Source organism: Hevea brasiliensis, chromosome 3 (assembly GCF_030052815.1).
Source record: "Hevea brasiliensis isolate MT/VB/25A 57/8 chromosome 3, ASM3005281v1, whole genome shotgun sequence".
NCBI classification, from domain to species: Eukaryota; Viridiplantae; Streptophyta; class Magnoliopsida; order Malpighiales; family Euphorbiaceae; genus Hevea; species Hevea brasiliensis.
Window position 1 is genome coordinate 96,349,251 of NC_079495.1, and position 20,023 is coordinate 96,369,273.

Consider the following 20,023-nt stretch of genomic DNA (forward strand, 5'->3'; position numbering starts at 1 on the left):
CATCATTCTGAGCAGCCATTCTGATCTGATCAATCAACACTGGCTGTACATGCCATGCAACTGCTGTCTGCCCCTCATCATTAATCTCTAAGTTGGCATGCAGTGACCTTAACTCATTCACCAAAGACAAAGGAGTAACCTGTAGACTTGCCATAGTCTTGCGACTCAGGGCGTCAGCCACAACATTAGCTTTCCCTGGCTGATAGTCTATTAGACAATCATAGTCTTTTATCAACTCTAACCATCTCCTCTGTTTCAGATTCAACTCTTTTTGGGTACCCAAATACTTCAAACTCTTATGATCTGTGTAGATGTAGCACTTCTCCCCATACAAATAATGTCTCCAAATCTTAAGAGCAAACACAATGGCTGCAAGCTCCAAATCATGTGTCGGATAATTCCTCTCATGCGGTTTTAGCTGGCGTGATGCATAGGCAATAACATTTCGATCTTGCATCAACACACAACCTAACCCATTGTGAGAAGCATCATCAGAATCAGATATTCTTTACCCGGTGTAGGTAAAGTCAGGACTGGAGCCTCTGTCAAACATCTCTTCAATTCATCAAAACTTTGCTGGCATTTGTCCGTCCACTGAAATTTCACGTCCTTTCTAAGTAGCTTGGTCAATGGAGATGCCAACATGGAGAATCCCTTCACAAATCGACGGTAGTATCCAGCTAACCCCAGAAAACTGTGAATCTCTGTGACATTTCTGGGTGGCTTCCAATTAAGGACAGCTTCAATCTTGCTAGGATCTACCTTAATACCCTCTGCTGATACTATGTGCCCCAAAAAGGATATCTCCTTCAGCCAAAATTCACATTTCGACAATTTGGCGTATAGTTGTTTCTCCCTCAAAGTCTGCAGTACAATCCGTAGATGTCTATCATGCTCTTCTGCATTCCTCGAATAGACCAATATATCATCGATAAATACCACAACAAACTGGTCGAGGTATGGTCTGAAAATAGTGTTCATCAGATCCATAAAAGCAGCCGGAGCATTAGTTAACCCGAATGGCATGACCAAAAACTCATAAGGCCATAGTGGGTTCTGAAAGCAGTTTTAGAAATACTTTGCTCTTGTACCCTCAACTGATAATAACCTGATCTCAGGTTAATTTTGGAGAACACAGCTGCCCCTCTCAACTGATCAAACAAGTCATCAATGCGGGGCAATGGATATCTGTTCTTTATTGTCACCTTATTCAACTGCCGATAGTCAATGCATAACCGGAGAGTGCCATCCTTCTTCTTAACAAATAACACCGGTGCTCCCCAACGTGACACACTAGGGCGAATGAAGCCCTTATCAAGCAACTCTTGCAACTGTACTTTCAATTCTTTTAGTTCTGCTGGTGCCATTCTGTATGGTGTTATGGAGATTGGGTCCACACCAGGCATAACATCAATTTCAAACTGCACTTCTCTTTCTAGAGGTAATCCTGGCATTTCATCAGGAAACACATCCAGAAAGTCACATATAGTAGGAATGTCCCTCAGTGCTGGACTCCCCACTTAGGTGTCTATCACATGTGCCAAGTACGCCTCACACCCTTTTCTAATCATTTTCCTGGCCAGTGCAGCTGAAATGATGTTTGAAGGCAATAACTGCCTCTCCCCATGTATTACTACATCACCATACTAAGGAAGACCAAAAGTGACTGTCTTCAATCTACAGTCAATCATGGCGTGATGCCTGGCTAACCAATCCATGCCCAAGATAATGTCATAATCTCTGAAGGGCATTTCAATTAAATCAGACAAAAATGTGTGTCCTTGGATCGCCAAAGGACAGTCCCTATATAGCTTTTTTACCTTGACCTCCTGGCCTAATGGACTAGTTACTAGCACATCATAGTCCATTGGTACACACTGAATAGCAGTAGAACACATCACCCTAGCACTAACATACGAATGTGTGGAGCCAGGATTAAATAACACATACACATCTTGGTCAAGGATGGAGAAAATACCAGCTACTACGTCTGATGTTTCAGCTTCCTCCCTCTGACGCATAGTATACACTCTGACTGGTGTGCCATTGGATACTGGCTGGTTAACAGTGCTTTGACTTCCAGGAGTGCTACCAGGACCCCTACCTCTGCCTCTACCTCTAGCAGCTGACTGTGATCCTCGAGGTGTAGAGACTTGGGCTGATCCCTCAGATGTAGCAAAAGATCCAGACCAGCGCGGACTAGTGCAATCTTTAAAGAAATGTCCGCTCCCTCCACAGTTAAAACATGCTCCGGTGGCCTTGAAACAAACCCCACTATGAGTTTTACCACAAGTTTCACACTGCCGGACTGATAGAACTCCTCGGGGTGTCTGTTGGGTCTGCTGACCAGACCGGGGTGGTCTTTGGCCAGAAAATCTGCCTCTGCCGGATCTACGGGAGCTGGATCCCCCAAACTGTTTTCTCTTGCCAGAACCACTTTCAGATGCTTGTCCAGTAGTCTTTTCAGCCTTCTCTTTCTCCTGTGAACCCTTTTTCACTGCCCCTTCAGATTCTATCCTTTCTAATTCCAAGGCCTGTGAGATCAATTCAGCAAAATTCTGATGTCGAAAACCCACGACTTGCATTCTCAAATTCGGCCTTAATCCGGACTCAAACCTCTTGCATCTGTCTCTGGGGGTGGAGACTAAGCTTCCAGCATAGTGGCTTAGCCTTGAGAAGTCTCTCTCATATTCTGCTATGGTTCTGTCCCCTTGTTTCAAACTCAAGAATTCTTGCAATTTCTTATCTACATATGCATCAGGAACCCATTTCTGCCTGAATTCCCTCAGGAAGTCTGTCCATGTCAACACAGGTGGCTCAACCAGGCTGTGGGGGATGGTCTTTCACCATTCATATGCATCCCCTTGGAGAAGAGATACTGAATACTCGAACTTCAGCTCTTCCGTATACTGCAGCTTGCTAAAAACCCGTTCCATTCTTTCTAACCACTGTTCTGCCTCCAGTGGATCCACAGTGCCTTTAAACTCGGTGGCCCCAAATTTCATCAACTTTTCATATTGTCGAGCTGAGGGCTGTGGTTGTGCTACAGGTACTGGCATTTGAGCTTGGGGTGGCACATTACCAGCCATTTGCTGAAAAAACGCAGCCATCTGCTGTACAAATTGAGCAGGAAACTGCAGTGCTGGAGCAGGAGCTGGAGTGGCTGACCCACTCACGTTCTGGAGTGCTGGGGCTTCCCCTTGAACCTCAGCCTCAACAGATTGTTCTTCGGAATGATCTCCTCCTTCCATTCCGTTTTCTCAAATTTTCTACTTCCTGAGATCAAACACAAGGAGGTTGACCTCCGTTAGTGCATATTCATGATGTAATTATGTCATATGTATCAATTGAAGACACTTGAGCAGTTGTACTTATCAATAAAATGTTCATACACATAGTCAAAATTTATTGAAAAACCATGCTCTGATACCACTAAAACATGTCACACCTTACCCCTCTGTAAGGCATAACATGATCCCGTAGAATACTTAATGAACTACCGAACTTCGCCTACCGATAACTCATTAAGTACCCTACAAGGGATTTTAAAACAATTTTCTTACATTTTGAAAGTGATGAGCATTTTGGTAGGAATCAAAAATCATTATTCAAGATTTAAATACTAATAAAAATTTTGTCCATTTACATTTTGTCGCAAATTTTATAAAAATTTTGACAGAGTTCTGCTTGTAATTAAAGAAAACAGTTCTTCAGATACCTGCGAAAAACACTTCCAAAATTTTTTCACAACTCCCAACCTCCAATAAAACTCAAATCAACCCAATTCAAATCACTTCAAAGCAAATTCCACAATTTAATCAAAATTGATCATCACAAGATATTTAATACTTCATTCACAAGGCATAAATGATGTGGCTCAACCGCAAGTGCACAGGTCGTACAAGTAATACAGTAAAGATATCGTTCCCACGAGGAGTTGTGTTAATGATTGAATTTTTGATAAAAAAAGTTGACTAAATTGAGCTAATTTCGAAATTAAAACAATAGATTGAATGGGTATTGGAGTATGAAATCTATATGTGCAAAATTAATAATCTATTCAACTATGTAATGATTTAACTAAAATTGCATCAAATTGAGATAAGCAAGTTCAAATATAGAAAGATTTAAAATGGCAAGCAATTAAATTCAATAGAAAATTAACAATGGTAAAAAGGCGATTCCGGAGTTCGGGATTTCATATTCGAGCTATTTCGGGATTTTTAAATTGGTTATCCAATCTTGTGAAACTTATGGTTTTAAGGAGATTAATTCTTAAATCCTTCGAATACCCTTTCGAGTGAGACAAAGAGTGTCTTAATCAAACTAATCCTACTTTCGTGGAGTTAGAATTAATTAAGACCCATTAAGTTCTTTAATTAATCTGTGAATCCTCTTAATCCTTAGTCTATTTCTAGATCTAAGTTAATTAAGTCCAATTTCTTGATTATCTATCACAAGGCCTTCTCCTTTCGGTGCCTCAACCATGGATTAAGAACATCACTTAATGGGATCCTACATTAAGCATGTCATTAAGCACACAAGAAATGAATAAAACTCATTAAGACCACAAAATATGGATTACCCAATCAAAATCCACAAAATATCTCAAATATTACAACCCTTACTCCAGAATCAAGATAAAACTACTCACTATCCATAATGTTTACAAGATAATATGAGTTTATATGAAAATAAGCTTTAATCTAAGCTAACAAACAAGAAACTAAACACTAGAAATGTAGGAAAAATGTAAAGAAAGAAAGAAATCTGCAAATCTTGGTTAAAAATGGTGTGGAAGGTGAAAGTGACTCTTCAGCTGCTGCCTACACCTCCTCCTTGTCTTCCTCTTCTTTTTCCTCCCCTTGTCTCCACTTTCTAAAATGGGAAATGGGACTATTTATAGCATTTTCTGACATGGAGCCCTAAAATGGTGTGTTCTAGGAGGAATTTTCTGAGGAAATCTTCTGCCAGCTCATTAATGAAACCTTTGTGGGATTGCATAAGTGGACTGCATAAGTTATGCAGTCCCTTATGCGATTTTGGTTTACAGTTCACTTATGCGAAACTGTATGACTTGGCGCATAGGTTATGCACAATTTTGCGAGAGTGCATAAGGGAGGCGTGAATCTGCATAAGCCATGCACTCTCCTTATGCACCATTCGGCAGGTATTGGAACAGTGACTTTTCTCCTTATGCAGATCTGCATAGCTTATGCGACAAGTTATGCACAATTTGGTCAATACATATTTCAGCTTGAAAACTTGTTTTTGACATCTTTGGCTGTAGAAGTCACTCCTCAATGGCAAAATTTCTCTTCAGTCCTTCAAAAACACCATTTTTCCTACAAAACAAAGTAAAAATTACAAATTAATCCAAAATTGACAATTATGAAAAACTAACTAAATAACTAATGAAATTAGCTAAAAATAACTAATAATAAAATAAAATGGCTATGAAATTAGACCTAAATGACTATGCAAAATGTATGCATCAAATACCCCCAAACTCAAGCTTTTGCTTGTCCTCAAGCAAACTTTAAAATGTGATGCAAAAATTTTTAGGGGTGCCTTATCCAAAGAGCTATGAAAATCACCTATTAAAGCAACTTAACACACATTTAGCCATACCAGCAATCCATATACCCATCCTTCAAAATGCAAAGAATCTAATGCTTATCCAAGCTTTCATCGCTTAGCCATCAAGTCAATTATCATTCAATATTCCCAAACCCACCAATCAAAAGAGAGAGTCATGCTCAAAAGAAATTCTAGGACAATCAATAACCAAAGTGTCTCTATATAGAATGATGGAATTAAATGAATGAATGGATAATTTTCCAATCCCATAGGCAAATTCCCTACTCCTATCTCCACTAATGTAGCAAGTACTATCAAGAGATCAAAGGTCTTTTTAGGGATGTAATGGGGCTATGGGGTTCAAAATGAGGCTAAGAAGGAAAATGGGTAAAAAGGGTTCAAAGCATGAGAATATTTTCAATTTTTGAAAACATAAGGTACACTTCTTATTTTATTATATATTTTTTTCTTTTTCTCTTTTTTTTTTTATTTTTTTATATGGGAGAGAGAAATACACAATGAGGATTGTCAAGTGCTAGCATAGTTTACAAAACACATAAAAATGGAGGGACATTTTATATATACCTAATGTTGTAAATAATTATTCTCATGAAAAGGGTTGGAGTGTTTGGTTCATTGGTTAGGTAACAATAAGGATTTCAAGGAAAATTAGGGATAAAAAGGCTCAAAGGGGTTTGCAAGGGTCAATTTTAATTAAGAAAAAGGGCCAAAGGTTTAAAATGAGAAGGTTTAAATCAAAGAATGCCTAATCATCTCTCTTTTCAAGTACAAGCTGGTATTTCGCCTTGAAAGGTTTAGAAAATTTGTTCTAGGATTGGTGAGACATCATTTGGCTACCTTATATCCAATAACTCCCTCTAAACATTCCAATCTCTGAAGGACTAGTTGGGTGGCTTTTTGGCTAAGAAGATATAGGCAAGGGATAGACACTTCAAAACCTTGCACCTCTTAGGAAACTTTCAATCCACAAACCCAACTAAAGGTAAGTCAAATCACTCTCATAGGCAACTTTTCAATACTCAAGGGATTTAGAAAAAGATTTTAATGCATGATGTATGATTCCTAAAAATGAGTAATGCGTTAACTAAATGGAGGAAATCTATTTGTCTATTTGTGTTCAATGTGTCCAATTCTAAGTGGTGTATAATGTGTGTGTAAATGTGTTATGTATATATATGTATGGATGTACATGTAAAATATTTACAGTATATGTAAATGGAATGGGATGAGATGCTCTTATACTCAAAATGTGAAAAATGAAGCAAAAATCAAAATGTGCACCCCTAAACTCAAAATTAGACATTGCCCTCAATGTCTCAAGCAGTATATTACCAAAACTCAAAGCAAGTAATAATTACCACGAATTGTGAAAGTTAAGAGCAAAAAGAAAGAGGTACTTGGTATAGAGTAGATGAGAATTCAAGAGATAATGGGGATGCATAAGAAGTTGCACAGGTTATGCAAAAGAAAGTACTGTCCAGAACAAGTGCATAAGTAAGGTGCATAAGCTGTGCGGTTCTGCATGAGTGGGAATAAGGACTGCACAGGCTATGCAGAACATTTGCATAAGGGGATTCATAGCCTGTGCAGTATATTCAAAAGCTGCTGCATGATGATGAGCAAGGGAAAATGTACAACCAGCAGTAGAAGCATGCAAATATATACAGAGTATGGACAAATATGCACAAAAGGGCAATAAGTGCAATGAAAATCAAAGAAAACTAATGTAATAGCTATCCAATAAAACTTCAAGAAAAACAAAATTCAAAACAAACTAATTCAAAACAAACAAACATAATTCAAAACAAACTACAATTGTTTGAACATATTTACAAAGAAAAAGTCCTACAAGTTTGAACAAAAGTAAAACAGAAACTAATCTAGTTCTATTGTTTTGCCCTTGTCCATTGATGTTGCTAAGGGGCTAGTTGCATCTGGCTGTTGTCGAAATGATGGTGCTGGAGGAGGTGATGGAGGTGGAGGTGGCATTCCCAGAAAAATCATGAGTTTCTTCATCATCTCCTTCAATTCTTTCTGCTTGTCTCTGGTTTCCATGACAAGATCAAATAGGTGATCATGATGATCCTTGAAGGTATCAAGACCAGTGTCAAGCTTCCTATCCACAAAGTATATATCATCACTAAGCTTTTCAAGATAGGTGAATAAGGCTTTAGTGTTGAATGCAGGAGGGGCTGTGGATGAGGAGGGTTCAGCTGTAGGAGGTGTGGGCTGTGCAGAAACTGCTGGGGTGTCCTGTGCAGATTGAGTAGGTGGGGTAGGTTCAGTAGAGTGCTGTGGGACTGATGGGACAGGTTGGGCTTCTGGTTGTGCAATGGGTTCAGTTTCTACTGCTGGTTGTGCAATGTCAGAATGTGGCAAACTGAACCCTGTTTTGGATAGGTGTGCAGCATCAAAATATAAGGTGTCTACAAGTGCTGGTATTGGGTGCTCTTCAGGATTAAAACCAAAATGCTTGGCTATGACAGTTATGAGCCCACCCAAGACAATGTCACCTATGGATTTGGTGGCAATATGCAACACATGCTCACAAAAGAAGTAACCAGGAGAAACCTTGACCTTGTGAAAAGCACACCATAACATGAATAATTCATATTTCCCCATAGCACCAGAACTAGTCCCTCTGCCCAAGATAGTGCTAGCAATCAGTCTATGAATAAACCTAAGTGCAGGGTCTAGTATTTGAGAGGTTTTTGATCTGCCAGCAGAAAAAGTCTGAGGTTGGTTTGTGATAATTCTCTAAAATTGAGCAGCATTCCAAATACCCTTGTTTGCTACCTCTACCCCTGTATATGGCACCCTAAATAGTCCATCAATTGCAAACCCAAGAATGCTATGAAATTGGTCCAATGATAACTCTCTATTTTGCCCAAACATCTAAATTTCATAGTTGGCTTAAAATCTACATCATGCAATTTCAGGGTGGCAGAGAATGAGGAAATAAATTCCAAAACTAAAGCTGGATATACAATTTCTTGCTTGTGCACAAATTCCATCCAACCCATACCATCAAGATAGGCAACCACATTGTCAAATAAACCCAGTGATTGGAGAGAGTCTGCAGAAATATACCTAGTGGGTTGCACCTTCCTTTCTTTAAGTCTCTTAAAGGTTGCCTTGTGAGTTGTATCCTGAAGGGGCCAGGGTAATTTTGATACTTGGGATTCTACTGATGTTTGCTTTTTGCTAGAAGAGGGTGTGGAGGCTGAAGTTTTTGGATTTTTGGGTGGAGGCTCTGACATTGGGGTGGTGGGTGGTTCTTTGCGTTTTGAGAGAGGAGGTATAGAAGCAATGGGTCGCGTAGATTTTGACCTAATTTTCCGCTTGTAGGTGGCTGTGGAAGGTGGTTGGGGTGTCTCTTGTGGAGGGGAATCGGGGTTGGGAGGTCGCGTTGACAATGGCGATACTTGGAGAGGGGAAGTTTGAGGAGAATGAGGAGGCGACTCCATGGTTCCCGATAGTGAGGATGGAGGAGATGAGGGCGAAAATGAAAAATGTAGGGAGAAATTAGGGTTTATGCGGTGAAAATGCAAGTGGAGAGGAAAGGGAGAGGAAGGGTTATGCCGGAATAAAGATCATGGGGGAGAAGGAAATGAACAGGGATATCGGGAAGTGGAGGTGGGAAAAATAGTGCCGAAAACAAATTTTTGATTTAAACAGGGCATGTGTTAAGGCTGCATAAGTGAAAAGTGAGTGTGCATAACTTATGCACTCTCTTATGCATGATTCGGTGGGTGATAAAAAAGTGTGAAAAACTGATTATGCAAGAGTGCATAGCTCATGCACTAACTTATGCAAGTTTCGGCTTGTTTTGGATTTCAGAGAAAGGGGTTATGCAAAAGTGCATAAGTCATGCACTGTCCTTATGCACTTTTCGGTGGGTTTTGATTTTCAGGGAGAGTGGTCATGCGGAAGTGCATAAGTCATGCACTCTGCTTATGCACCTCTCGGCAGGTTTTGGAATTCAGGGTTTGTGGTTATGCAGAAGTGCATAAGTCATGCACCCTCCTTATACAGGTCTCGGCAGATTTTGGTGTTTGGAAAATGTGGTCATGCAGTTGTGCATAAGCTATGCACTTTGCTTATGCACCTCTCGGCAGGTTTTGGGTTTTGGGGAGTGAGGTCATGCGGAAGTGCATAAGTCATGCACTCTGCTTATGCACCTCTCGGCAAGTTTTGAAATTCAGAGTCTTTGGTCATGCAGAAGTGCATAAGTTATGCACCCTCCTTATGCAGATTTCGGCAGAGAGAGAAAATGCAGGATTTGAAGTCATGCAAAAGTGCATAAGTCATGCACACACTTGTGCAAGCCTCGGCAGATTTGAAATTTGACAAAAATGTGGCTATGCAGAGTTGCATAAGCTATGCACTCTCCTTATGCAGTTTGCAACAAGGATGAAAATGGCAAGAATTGTGGTTATGCAGGAGTGCATAAGCTATGCAGTTGCTTATGCACAATTCAACAAGATTGAGATTGCAATGGAAAATGATTTACAAGTGTGAAAAATACCCTAGAATGAAGAAATATAATTCTATGAAGCATAAATCATGAGAAATTGTCATTAAAAACACATTAATATATACAAAGTCCATCAAAATTGCATCACACAAGCTTGTAGAAATGGATTCTGCATAAAAGGCCTTTGTGAACCATGCCATTTTGACTCAAATTCTGCAAATCAACATTTAGCACATTAAGACTCAATAAAATCTGCATAAAGTTGCATTTATCCACAAATGAGAAATGACTCCCCAAGTTATGCCAAGAAAATGCAGCATATCTACCTTGAATCCCACAACCCAAATAAGTTCAAAACTGCAAAAATGACTCACATACTACCATATTAACATTATAAGCACAAATATTTAAAAGTTACATACCCAACCTCACCAAGAACATAAGTAATCTGTTGCAGACCCTTCCTTGCTGCAAAATGTCATTTTTCCTCTGCATAAACCAGATAACAGCCCCTGCACAGGTTATGCAGTAAAAATCAATCAATTTGTAGGAGATTTAAAGAATATAATTTCAGGTTAAGGGTCACTCCCCAGCAGTTCACCAACCTTCCTCCATTGAAATACATCTATAAGGGACAAGATTCAACAATGTCAAAAATTGAATTTGGGGAGATTTAAGATAAAAAAAACAAAAGCAATGAAAGTAAAAGTAAATCAGCAAAAGCAAAATAAAAGGACTTGGGATGCCTCCCAAGAGGGCTAATTTATAGTCCTTAGCTGGACTTTTCATGTATTTCACTGAAAAAAGGTGAGGGATTGGAGAGCTTGTAACAGCTTGCTCCTTTTATTGGGTCTCCAGTTATGTAATGTTTCAATCTATGCCCATTGACCTTAAAATTCCCAGATTTTTCACTCCAAATTTCAATTACTCCATAAGGGAAAACCTTAGAAACTCTATATGGACCAGTCCACCTTGATTTAAGTTTTCCAGGGAATCATTTCAATCTTGAGTTGAACAATAAAACTGAATCACCCTTTTTGAATTCCTTTTTCCTAAGATGCTTATCATGCCAAACTTTGGTTCTTTCTTTGTATATACGGGCACTTTCATAAGCATCCATCCTCAGTTCTTCAAGCTCATTGAGTTGCAATAACCTTTTCTCACCAGCTTGCTTAAGATCAAAATTCAAGGTCTGAATGGCCCAATGTGCTCTATGTTCTAGCTTCACAGGTAAATGACAAGACTTACCATACACCAACCTAAAGGGACTAGTTCCTATAGGGGTTTTGTAGGCAGTCCTATATGCCCATAAAGCATCATTTAGTTTGATAGACCAATCTTTCCGAGAATTGCTCACTGTTTTCTCCAAAATATGCTTGAGTTCTCTGTTAGAAATTTCAACTTGTCCTGAAGTTTGAGGGTGGTATAGGGTAGCTATCTTGTGCACTACACCATACTTCCTCATTAAGCTCTCAAATTGCTAATTGCAAAAATGTGAACCACCATCACTAATTATAGCCCTAGGAGCTCCAAATCTACTCAAGACAAATTTCTTCAAAAATTTCACTACCACTCTAGCATTATTAGTTGGAGTTGCAATAGCTTCCACCCACTTTGACACATAGTCAACTCCAACTAGGATGTATCTATTACCAAATGAAGGAGGAAATGGCCCCATAAAATCTATTCCCCAAACATCGAATAATTCCACTTCAAGAATATCATTTAGGGGCATTTGATCTCTTTTTGACAAATTTCCACTCCTTTGACATTTATCACATTCTAACACAAATTTCCTCACATCCTTAAAAAGATTTGGCCAAAAGAAACCAGCTTGCAAAATTTTACTAGCTGTTTTAGAGATTCCAAAATGTCCTCCATAATCAGAAGCATGGCAATGATGCATAATACTCTGTGTCTCCTCATCAGGAATACATCTTCTAATTAGACCATCACAGCATCTCCTAAAGAGTAAAGGATCATCCCATCTATAAAATTTTACCTCATGCAAAAACTTTTTCTTTTGTTGCCATGTCATTCCTAGAGGTAAAACTCCACAAGATAGATAATTCACAAAGTCTGCATACCAAGGTAATTTAGCAACAAGAGAGAAAAGTTGTTCATCCAAGAAAAACTCATCAATAGGGACTTCATCCATTTCTTCATCATCCAATTTCAACCTACTAAGATTATCCGCAACTACATTTTCAGCTCCCTTCTTATCTCTAATCTCCAAATTAAACTCTTGTAGCATCAGAATCCACCTAATGAGCCTAGGTTTGGCCTCATTTTTACGGAGTAAATACCTGATAGTAGCATGATTTGAAAATATAACCACCTTTGAGTCAATAATGTAAGGTCTGAACTTTTCCAATGCAAAGACAATTGCTAAGAATTCCTTTTCAGTTGTTGCTTAATTTGTTTGAGCCTCATCCAGTGTTCTACTAGCATAATAAATAGCATAAGCCTTTTTGTCCTTTCTTTGACCAAGAACAGCTCCAATTGCATAGTTGCTAGCATCACACATAATTTCAAAAGGTAGGCTCCAATCAGGTGGTTACATGATTGGTGCAGTGATAAGAGCTTGCTTCAACTTGCAAAAGGCATCCAAACACTCTTGGTCAAATACAAATGGTATGTCATGACTTAAGAAATTAGACAAAGGTTTAGCTATTTTAGAAAAATCCTTGATAAAGCGTCTGTAGAACCCAGCATGTCCTAGAAAACTTCGAATTCCCTTGACATTGGTAGGAGGAGCCATCTTCTCTATCACTTCAACTTTGGCTTTATCAACCTCTATTCCTCTGTTAGACACCAAATGTCCAAGCACTATCCCTTCCTGAACCATGAAATGACACTTTTCCCAGTTTAACACAAAGTCAGTATCTGCACATCGCTGCAAAACTTTAGAAAGGTTAGCCAAGCATATGTCAAATGAAGATCCATAAACAGAAAAATCGTCCATAACAACCTCCATTATGTCTTCAATGAAATCTGAGAAGATTGCCATCATGCACCTTTGAAAAGTGGCTGGTGCATTACACAACCCAAATGGCATCCTCCTATAAGCAAAGGTTCCATATGGACGAGTAAAAGTGGTTTTCTCTTGATCATTTGGATGGATAGGGATTTGAAAAAAACCTGAGTATCCATCTAAATAGCAAAAATAAGAATGCCTAGCCAGTCTTTCTAACATTTGATCAATGAAGGGAAGTGGAAAATGATCTTTTCTAGTGGCAACATTTAGTTTTCTGTAATCTATGCACATTCGCCAACTAGTCACTGTTCTAGTGGGAATTAATTCATTATTTTCATTTTTGACCACTGTCATTCCACCCTTTTTTGGAACAACATGTACTGGGCTCACCCAAGTACTGTCTGAGATAGGATATATGATCCTTGCATCAAGCAACTTCAAAATTTCCTTTTTAACAACTTCTTTCATATTTGGGTTCAACCTCCTCTGATGTTCAATAGATGGCTTACAATTTTCTTCCAAAATAATTCTATGCATGCAAAAGTGTGGGCTTATTCCCTTAATGTCATCTATGGTATATCCTAAAACTTTCCTAAATTGCCTCAACACTCTTAACAACTTATCAACCTCTAAGGTACTTAAGTTTGCATTTACAATTACTGGATAAGTGTTATTGGTGCCAAGAAATTCATACCTGAGCTGAGAAGGAAGTTGCTTAAGTTCTACCTTAGGTGCATCTTCTTCCTTGAATGATGGTTGCTTAGATTTGACTTTTTCCTTTTGTGTGAGTTAAAAAACTGAAGCAGAAATGAATGGTGGACTACCCTCTAAGTGTTGAGCATATGCAGCCACATGAGGGTTGTCATAGTCTATGCCTCCTCCATGAACCAAATAATTTTCAAGTGGATCTTCCGGATATTTCTTTCTGAAGTGTTCTTCAACTAGCTCATCAATGATATCAATTCTCAAGCAAGTATCAGCTTCAGAATGATGCTTCTTCATAGTGTTATTAATATTGAAAACCAATTGATCTTCACTAACTCTAAGAGTCAATTTTTCTCCCTTAACATCAATCAATGCTCCTGTTGTAGCTAGAAAGGGTCTCCCCAAGATGATTGGGATATTAGAATCCTCCTCCATGTCCAAAATGACAAAGTCAACAGGTATATAGAACTTCCCAACCTTTAGAGGCACATTCTCCAAAATCCCTTCAGGGTACTTAATTGATCTGTCAGCTAACTGGAGAGAAATGTGGGTTGGCTTAAGATCTCCCATATTGAGCTTCTCATAAATGGAGAGGGGCATAAGGCTAACACTAGCCCCTAAATCACATAAAGCTTTTGTGGAACATGATTCCCCAATATGGCATGGAATTGAAAAACTCCCTGGATCCTTGAGCTTTGGAGGAAGTTTCCTTTGGAGGATAGCACTACATTCTTCTGTCAAAGCTACAGTCTCATGGTCTTCAAGTTTCCTCTTGTTTGAGAGAATTTCTTTCAAGAATTTTGCATAAGAGGGCATTTGTGAAAGAGCATCAATAAAAGGCACATTTATGTATAGCTTCTTCAAAACCTCTAAAAACTTCCCAAATTGCTTATCAAGCTTAGCTTTTTGAAATCTTTGTGGAAAGGGAAGTTGTGGCTTGTAGGGCCCTGGAGGTATATACTTCTCTTCCTTCTCTTCAATTTTCTCGTTACATTTTTCTGCACTCTCTTGTTTTTCACTTTCTTGTTTTTCACTCTCATCAATTTCTTTCTCATTTTCTCTCTTCTCAGTATTTTCACTCTTCTCATTATTTAAAACTTTCCCACTTCTTAAAGTAATAGCTTGACACTGCTCTCTTGGGTTTTCTAGTTGACTTGGAAGTTTTCCAAAAGACTTGGTACCTGAGGAAGATGCTTGTTGTGCAATCTGATTTTCCAGCATTCTGTTATGTGTCTGCATCTGTTCTAGCCTTGCTTTCATCTCTCTCATCTCCTCATCATGCTTAGTTTGGTTAGCAAGAATCTGTTGTAATAAAGCTTCTGTGGTGGAACTTTGTTCTTGCTGTTTTGGAGGAGGATTTATATTTTCTACTAAAAATTAGGCAATGGTTGCCTATTTTGCTGATATGGGATTCCTTGTTGCTGTTGTGGTTGAAAATTCTGATTTGGAACTTGACTTTGCTGATTTCCCCATGAAAAGTTGGGATGATTCCTCCAAGTTGGATTATAAGTTTGAGAGTAAGGATTCCCCATTTGCTTGTTTCCATAATTACCAACATATGCAGCTTGCTCTCCATAGTCTACTCCACAGCTGGTAATTCCCTCTGCATAAGCAACTTGTTGTGAACTTCCAGATGATGATGATGAACTAACCAACATACTCAAATCTTCCATCTTCTTAGCCAAGACATTTGTAAGTGCATCAAACTTTGCATTAATCATGTTGAAAGGATCAAGATCATACATTCCAGCAGCTTGCCTCTTTTGAGTTGGAGCTGGTCCTCTTGGACTACTCCAAAGATGAGTGTTCTTCGCAATTTTCTCCAATAGCTCATAAGCTTCATCTTCATACTTCATAATAAATTCTCCTCCTGTTTGAGCATCAATAATCCCTCTAATTGCAGGAGTGACATTTGTGTAAAAATTCTGATTTATCATCCATTTTGGAATGGCATGATGTGGGCATAGTCTCTCCAACTCCTTCCATCTCATCCATGATTCATAAAGAGTTTCATCTTCTCTTGGTCTGAAAGCTGTCATTTGATTCCTCAATTCTTGAGTTTTTCCAGGTGGAAAATATTGTGCAAGAAATGCATCAGTGAGCTGCTCCCAATTTGTGATGGAGTTGTGAGGTAAAGAATCAAGCCAATCCAATGCTCTATCTTTCAAAGAGAATGGGAATAGCTTCAATCTTGCTGCATCATCAGATACTCCAGGTTGTTTTTGCATATCACAAATCATAGCAAACTTCTTCAGATGTGTGTGTGGATTTTCAGAAGGATGTCCCCCAAATTGGGAATTTTGAATCATTTGAAGAACTCCAAAATCCATCTTATAACTATTTGCATCAATTCTTGGTCTTGCTATGCTTTCTCTCAAATCATCAAAACGAGGAAAAGCATGATGCATCATACTTCCCCTAGGCACATTAGCATTAACAACTTCTTCACCTTGGGCTGCGTTTTCATTGTTTCGATCATTTCCAGCATTACCACCAATTCTCATTCTTTCATCAGCCATGTTTGCTTCTAATTCAGTTTCTCTCAATGCTTCTTTTCTTCTTCTGGATTCTTTCTTGTTGGCTTTATAAAATTTCTCAATTTCAGGATCAAACAATAAGGATATGTCACTTGTGCTTCTAGCTCTTCTCATAAAAGGTTAAAAGTACCTGAAAAAGAACAAATAAACACAAAATGAAAAGATAACAAAGATAAAACTAAAAACAACTAAAATAATCAAGAATTCAATCTTAAACAAACAACTCCCCGGCAACTGCGCCAAAAACTTGATGTGGCCTAACCGCAAGTGCACGGGTCGTACAAGTAATATAGAAAAGATATTGTTCCCACGAGGAGTTGTGTTAATGATTGAATTTTTGATATAAAAAGTTGACTAAATTGAACTATTTTTGAAATTAAAGCAATGAATTAATGGGTATTGGAGTATGAAATCTATATGTGCAAAATCAATAATCAATTCAACTATATAATGATTTAACTAAATTTGCATCAAATTAAAATAAAGTAAATTCAAATATGGCAATATTCAAAATGGCAAGTAATTAAATTCGATTAGAAATTGACAATGATAAAAAGGCGATTCCGGAGTTCGAGATTTCATATTCGAGCTATTTTGGGATTTTAAATTAGTTATCCAATCTCGTGGAACTTACGGGTTTTAAGGAGATTAATTCTTAAATCCTTTGAATACCCTTTCGAGTGAGACAAAGAGTGCCTTAATCAATCTAATCCTACTTTCGTGAAGTTAGAGTTAATTAAGACCCATTAAGTTCTTTAATTAATCTGTGAATCCTCTTAATCCTTAGTCTATTTCTAGATCTAAGTTAATTAAGTCCAATTTCTTGATTATCTATCACAAGGCCTTCTCCTTTCGGTGCCTCAACCATGGATTAAGAACATCACTTAATGGGATCCTACACTAAGTATGTCATTAAGCACACAAGAAATGAATAAAACTCATTAAGACCACAAAATATGGATTACCCAATCAAAATCCACAAAATATCTCAAATATTACAACCCTTACTCCAGAATCTAAGTAAAACTACTCACTATCCATAATGTTTACAAGATAATCTGAGTTTATATGAAAATAAGCTTTAATCTAAGCTAAGAAACAAGAAACTAAACACTAGAAATGTAGGAAAAATGTAAGGAAAGAAAGAAATCTGCAAATCTTGGTTGAAAATGGTGTGGAAGGTGAAAGTGACTCTTCAGCTGCTGCCTACACCTCCTCCTTGTCTTCCTCTTCTTTTTCCTCCCCTTGTCTCCACTTTCTAAAATGGGAAATGGGACTATTTATAGTATTTTCTGACATAGAGCCCTAAAATGGTGTGTTCTAGGAGGAATTTTCTGAGGGAATCTTCTGCCAGCTCATTAATGAAACCTTTGTGGGACTGCATATATGCAGTCCCTTATGCAGTTTTCGACTGGTTCTGGTTCTCTTATGCGAAATTGCATGACTATAGGTTATGCACAATTTCGCGAGAGTGCATAAGGGAGGCGTGAATCTGCATAAGCCATGCACTCTCCTTATGCACCATTCGGCAGGTATTGGAACAGTGACTTTTCTCCTTATGCAGATCTGCATAGCTTATGCGGCAAGTTATGGACAATTTGGTCAATACATATTTCAGCTTGAAAACTTGTTTTTGACATCTTTGGCTATAGAAGTCACTCCTCAATGGCAAAATTTCTCTTCAGTCCTTCAAAAACACCATTTTTCCTACAAAACAAAGTAAAAATTACAAATTAATCCAAAATTGACAATTATGAAAAACTAACTAAATAACTAATGAAATTAGCTAAAAATAACTAATAATAAAATAAAATGGCTATGAAATTAGACCTAAATGACTATGCAAAATGTATTCATCAATAAAGCAGGAAATTCATATGTACAAATATTAAATTTACAGAAAAAAAATCCAAAATAATATTATTACAATTTATTTACAAACTGCTCGACTTACATTGATACATACAACATTTCTATATTTACATCAAAATTATTTACAAGGGTATAAAATAATACCCGTACAAAATGTTCAGGGGTCATGCATGATGTCATCACCTTTTTACTTTTTCATTTTCCTCTCTTTTTTTTTTCTATTTTTCTATTAGTTCTTTAATTTAATTCTCGATCCCAAAATTTTCTTTTCTCCGATTTTATTTGACAGTTAGGTCAGGAGTCAGCTCTCGGGGTCAATTGACCAAATTGCCCCTCGCCGGTTCATCCCGGTTTACAAATAATTGCATATTTCTTCCGGCTCCCTGACCTAATTATTTGACTGGCTTAACAGTTCTTTTTCATAATTTTCTCTCTTCCACTGTGTTCATGAGGGTCCTAAGGACTGTGGCGTCACATTTTACGGTTCGAAATTTGAGTTTAAAACGACTTCGCAGTCGTTCCCGAGGAGGTCACCCATCGTTGTGACTCTCAGCTTGTTTAACTTCTTATGTTCTGTTTTTCTTATTTATACTTAACTAATTGAACATTACTAACTATTTGTGTTTATGGTTTCTCTAGTTGTCTTAAGTATGGTTCTAATCCCCTTAATTGTCCGGACCGACACCGGTCACTGGAACAGTGAAATATACCAGGCTACACAAATAGAGGTGTTACACATAATTTTTACAAAAATTTCGACAGAGTGTCGTCTGTATTTTAAGAAAACAATTCTTCAAAACCTGAAAATAAAGACACTCCTAATATATTTCTCAATCACAACTTCATTAATCAATTTCATTTCACAAATCAGCACAAGTAACTCAATACACAGTTTAAATTAAATCAAACATTGAAACCTCTTATTAAGGTAACAAAATTAATATTTACATTCATGGGATCATTAAAAATTTAGTAGTGCAAAACTTTATAAATAAACAAAATCTCAAGATAACCTTATAATAATTTGTATTTCATTACAATCCAAAAATATATTACAAAAGAGTTGGTACAACTGCTCAAAGTACATTTCATACATATAATTAAAGAATTACATCAAAATCTAAAGTTCAAGGGTATACCTATGATATACCCGAAGATAGTCTCACTATGTTTTTCAGTAATCTTGCTTAGCTGCTTTATAATTTCTTTCACCTGCGACAGCATACAAAGCTATCGCTGAGTGGTGAACTCAGTGGTGCACAAACTAATAATTTAAAACTTAATACAAGTTATGCTTGACATCATGATGATGTCATAAAGGTGATGTAATAAACTTTTTCAATTTTCTTTTTCTTTTACATTTATTTTTCCATTAGTTCTTTAATTTAATTCTTGATCTGAAAATTTTTGTTTCTTTGATTTTATTAGACAGTTAGGTCAGGATTCAGCTCTAGGGGTCAATTAACCAAATTGCCCCTCGTCGGTTCGACCTAGTTTGCAAATAATTCAATATTTCTTCCGGATCCCTGACCTAATTATTTGACCGGCTTAATAATTTTTTTTTATTGTGATTTTCTCTTTTCCACTGTGTTCACAATAGTCCTAAGGACCCCGGCGTCACATTTTACGGTTCGAAATTTGAGTTTAAATCGACTTCGTAATCCTTCCCGAGAAGGTCACCATCGCTGTGACTCTCGGCTCATTTTACCTTTTATGTTCTGTTTTTCTTATTTTTATTTTTCTATCTGGTAATCACTATTTATTTTCAATCAGGGTTTTTCTAGGTGTCTTAAACATAGTTTTAATCCTCTTAATTATTCGGACTGATACCGATCACTGGAACAGTAACAGATA

General features: G+C 37.6%; 1 non-coding gene across 1 annotated transcript; it reads left to right on the forward strand.

Moving 5' to 3' along the window:
- The first annotated feature begins 15,707 nt into the window (after window positions 1–15,707).
- On the forward strand, window positions 15,708–15,814 carry LOC131178856 (small nucleolar RNA R71). Its single transcript, XR_009147864.1, has one exon. It is a non-coding gene; the product is annotated as a small nucleolar RNA R71 (small nucleolar RNA).
- Window positions 15,815–20,023: the final 4,209 nt, after the last annotated feature.